The sequence below is a fragment of the Musa acuminata genome, unplaced genomic scaffold (assembly GCF_036884655.1).
Source record: "Musa acuminata AAA Group cultivar baxijiao unplaced genomic scaffold, Cavendish_Baxijiao_AAA HiC_scaffold_278, whole genome shotgun sequence".
Classification (NCBI taxonomy): domain Eukaryota; kingdom Viridiplantae; phylum Streptophyta; class Magnoliopsida; order Zingiberales; family Musaceae; genus Musa; species Musa acuminata.
The window spans coordinates 10,001-15,000 of record NW_027020541.1 but is presented as its reverse complement, the minus strand read 5'-3'; positions in this window follow the sequence as shown (position 1 = coordinate 15,000).

Genomic DNA, 5,000 nt, shown 5'->3' with positions numbered 1-5,000 from the left:
TCCAGGGTGCTGAGATGGCTGACGTTTTGCTCCGCTCACGACGGTCACCGCACCACGCAAGAACAGGCCAAAAACTGGCCAAAACAGCCCAAAAACGGGCCAAAACTGGCCATTTTTGGCTGCGCGAGCGAGCGGCGAGCGGCGAACAGCGAGCGAAGCGAGAGGCAGCACCGTCCCTGCTATACGAAAGCCCCATCCAGCCCTGTGCCACCCGGGGGGTTCCAGGGTGCTGAGATGGCTGACGTTTTGCTCCGCTCTCGACGGTCACCGCGCAATGCAAGAACAGGCCAAAAACTGGCCAAAACGGCCCAAAAACGGGCCAAAACTGGCCATTTTTGGCTGCGCGAGCGGCGAGCGGCGGACAGCGAGCGAAGCGAGAGGCAGCACCGTCCCTGCTATACGAAAGCCCCATCCAGCCCTGTGCCACCCGGGGGGTTCCAGGGTGCTGAGATGGCTGACGTTTTGCTCCGCTCTCGACGGTCACCGCGCAATGCAAGAACAGGCCAAAAACTGGCCAAAACGGCCCAAAAACGGGCCAAAACTGGCCATTTTTGGCTGCGCGAGCGAGCGGCGAGCGGCGGACAGCGAGCGAAGCGAGAGGCAGCACCGTCCCTGCTATACGAAAGCCCCATCCAGCCCTGTGCCACCCGGGGGGTTCCAGGGTGCTGAGATGGCTGACGTTTTGCTCCGCTCTCGACGGTCACCGCGCAATGCAAGAACAGGCCAAAAACTGGCCAAAACGGCCCAAAAACGGGCCAAAACTGGCCATTTTTGGCTGCACGAGCGAGCGGCGAGCGGCGGACAGCGAGCGAAGCGAGAGGCAGCACCGTCCCTGCTATACGAAAGCCCCATCCAGCCCTGTGCCACCCGGGGGGTTCCAGGGTGCTGAGATGGCTGACGTTTTGCTCCGCTCTCGACGGTCACCGCGCAATGCAAGAACAGGCCAAAAACTGGCCAAAACGGCCCAAAAACGGGCCAAAACTGGCCATTTTTGGCTGCACGAGCGAGCGGCGAGCGGCGGACAGCGAGCGAAGCGAGAGGCAGCACCGTCCCTGCTATACGAAAGCCCCATCCAGCCCTGTGCCACCCGGGGGGTTCCAGGGTGCTGAGATGGCTGACGTTTTGCTCCGCTCTCGACGGTCACCGCGCAATGCAAGAACAGGCCAAAAACTGGCCAAAACGGCCCAAAAACGGGCCAAAACTGGCCATTTTTGGCTGCACGAGCGAGCGGCGAGCGGCGGACAGCGAGCGAAGCGAGAGGCAGCACCGTCCCTGCTATACGAAAGCCCCATCCAGCCCTGTGCCACCCGGGGGGTTCCAGGGTGCTGAGATGGCTGACGTTTTGCTCCGCTCTCGACGGTCACCGCGCAATGCAAGAACAGGCCAAAAACTGGCCAAAACGGCCCAAAAACGGGCCAAAACTGGCCATTTTTGGCTGCGCGAGCGAGCGGCGAGCGGCGGACAGCGAGCGAAGCGAGAGGCAGCACCGTCCCTGCTATACGAAAGCCCCATCCAGCCCTGTGCCACCCGGGGGGTTCCAGGGTGCTGAGATGGCTGACGTTTTGCTCCGCTCTCGACGGTCACCGCGCAATGCAAGAACAGGCCAAAAACTGGCCAAAACGGCCCAAAAACGGGCCAAAACTGGCCATTTTTGGCTGCACGAGCGAGCGGCGAGCGGCGGACAGCGAGCGAAGCGAGAGGCAGCACCGTCCCTGCTATACGAAAGCCCCATCCAGCCCTGTGCCACCCGGGGGGTTCCAGGGTGCTGAGATGGCTGACGTTTTGCTCCGCTCTCGACGGTCACCGCGCAATGCAAGAACAGGCCAAAAACTGGCCAAAACGGCCCAAAAACGGGCCAAAACTGGCCATTTTTGGCTGCACGAGCGAGCGGCGAGCGGCGGACAGCGAGCGAAGCGAGAGGCAGCACCGTCCCTGCTATACGAAAGCCCCATCCAGCCCTGTGCCACCCGGGGGGGGTTCCAGGGTGCTGAGATGGCTGACGTTTTGCTCCGCTCTCGACGGTCACCGCGCAATGCAAGAACAGGCCAAAAACTGGCCAAAACGGCCCAAAAACGGGCCAAAACTGGCCATTTTTGGCTGCACGAGCGAGCGGCGAGCGGCGGACAGCGAGCGAAGCGAGAGGCAGCACCGTCCCTGCTATACGAAAGCCCCATCCAGCCCTGTGCCACCCGGGGGGTTCCAGGGTGCTGAGATGGCTGACGTTTTGCTCCGCTCTCGACGGTCACCGCGCAATGCAAGAACAGGCCAAAAACTGGCCAAAACGGCCCAAAAACGGGCCAAAACTGGCCATTTTTGGCTGCGCGAGCGAGCGGCGAGCGGCGGACAGCGAGCGAAGCGAGAGGCAGCACCGTCCCTGCTATACGAAAGCCCCATCCAGCCCTGTGCCACCCGGGGGGTTCCAGGGTGCTGAGATGGCTGACGTTTTGCTCCGCTCTCGACGGTCACCGCGCAATGCAAGAACAGGCCAAAAACTGGCCAAAACGGCCCAAAAACGGGCCAAAACTGGCCATTTTTGGCTGCACGAGCGAGCGGCGAGCGGCGGACAGCGAGCGAAGCGAGAGGCAGCACCGTCCCTGCTATACGAAAGCCCCATCCAGCCCTGTGCCACCCGGGGGGTTCCAGGGTGCTGAGATGGCTGACGTTTTGCTCCGCTCTCGACGGTCACCGCGCAATGCAAGAACAGGCCAAAAACTGGCCAAAACGGCCCAAAAACGGGCCAAAACTGGCCATTTTTGGCTGCACGAGCGAGCGGCGAGCGGCGGACAGCGAGCGAAGCGAGAGGCAGCACCGTCCCTGCTATACGAAAGCCCCATCCAGCCCTGTGCCACCCGGGGGGTTCCAGGGTGCTGAGATGGCTGACGTTTTGCTCCGCTCTCGACGGTCACCGCGCAATGCAAGAACAGGCCAAAAACTGGCCAAAACGGCCCAAAAACGGGCCAAAACTGGCCATTTTTGGCTGCACGAGCGAGCGGCGAGCGGCGGACAGCGAGCGAAGCGAGAGGCAGCACCGTCCCTGCTATACGAAAGCCCCATCCAGCCCTGTGCCACCCGGGGGGTTCCAGGGTGCTGAGATGGCTGACGTTTTGCTCCGCTCTCGACGGTCACCGCGCAATGCAAGAACAGGCCAAAAACTGGCCAAAACGGCCCAAAAACGGGCCAAAACTGGCCATTTTTGGCTGCACGAGCGAGCGGCGAGCGGCGGACAGCGAGCGAAGCGAGAGGCAGCACCGTCCCTGCTATACGAAAGCCCCATCCAGCCCTGTGCCACCCGGGGGGTTCCAGGGTGCTGAGATGGCTGACGTTTTGCTCCGCTCTCGACGGTCACCGCGCAATGCAAGAACAGGCCAAAAACTGGCCAAAACGGCCCAAAAACGGGCCAAAACTGGCCATTTTTGGCTGCACGAGCGAGCGGCGAGCGGCGGACAGCGAGCGAAGCGAGAGGCAGCACCGTCCCTGCTATACGAAAGCCCCATCCAGCCCTGTGCCACCCGGGGGGTTCCAGGGTGCTGAGATGGCTGACGTTTTGCTCCGCTCTCGACGGTCACCGCGCAATGCAAGAACAGGCCAAAAACTGGCCAAAACGGCCCAAAAACGGGCCAAAACTGGCCATTTTTGGCTGCACGAGCGAGCGGCGAGCGGCGGACAGCGAGCGAAGCGAGAGGCAGCACCGTCCCTGCTATACGAAAGCCCCATCCAGCCCTGTGCCACCCGGGGGGTTCCAGGGTGCTGAGATGGCTGACGTTTTGCTCCGCTCTCGACGGTCACCGCGCAATGCAAGAACAGGCCAAAAACTGGCCAAAACGGCCCAAAAACGGGCCAAAACTGGCCATTTTTGGCTGCACGAGCGAGCGGCGAGCGGCGGACAGCGAGCGAAGCGAGAGGCAGCACCGTCCCTGCTATACGAAAGCCCCATCCAGCCCTGTGCCACCCGGGGGGTTCCAGGGTGCTGAGATGGCTGACGTTTTGCTCCGCTCTCGACGGTCACCGCGCAATGCAAGAACAGGCCAAAAACTGGCCAAAACGGCCCAAAAACGGGCCAAAACTGGCCATTTTTGGCTGCACGAGCGAGCGGCGAGCGGCGGACAGCGAGCGAAGCGAGAGGCAGCACCGTCCCTGCTATACGAAAGCCCCATCCAGCCCTGTGCCACCCGGGGGGTTCCAGGGTGCTGAGATGGCTGACGTTTTGCTCCGCTCTCGACGGTCACCGCGCAATGCAAGAACAGGCCAAAAACTGGCCAAAACGGCCCAAAAACGGGCCAAAACTGGCCATTTTTGGCTGCACGAGCGAGCGGCGAGCGGCGGACAGCGAGCGAAGCGAGAGGCAGCACCGTCCCTGCTATACGAAAGCCCCATCCAGCCCTGTGCCACCCGGGGGGTTCCAGGGTGCTGAGATGGCTGACGTTTTGCTCCGCTCTCGACGGTCACCGCGCAATGCAAGAACAGGCCAAAAACTGGCCAAAACGGCCCAAAAACGGGCCAAAACTGGCCATTTTTGGCTGCACGAGCGAGCGGCGAGCGGCGGACAGCGAGCGAAGCGAGAGGCAGCACCGTCCCTGCTATACGAAAGCCCCATCCAGCCCTGTGCCACCCGGGGGGTTCCAGGGTGCTGAGATGGCTGACGTTTTGCTCCGCTCTCGACGGTCACCGCGCAATGCAAGAACAGGCCAAAAACTGGCTAAAACGGCCCAAAAACGGGCCAAAACTGGCCATTTTTGGCTGCGCGAGCGAGCGGCGAGCGGCGGACAGCGAGCGAAGCGAGAGGCAGCACCGTCCCTGCTATATACGAAAGCCCCATCCAGCCCTGTGCCACCCGGGGGGTTCCAGGGTGCTGAGATGGCTGACGTTTTGCTCCGCTCACGACGGTCACCGCACCACGCAAGAACGGACCATAAACAGGCCAAAACAGCCCAAAAACGGGCCAAAACTGGTCATTTTTGGCTGCGCGAGCGAGCGGCGAGCGGCGAACAGCGAGCGAAGCG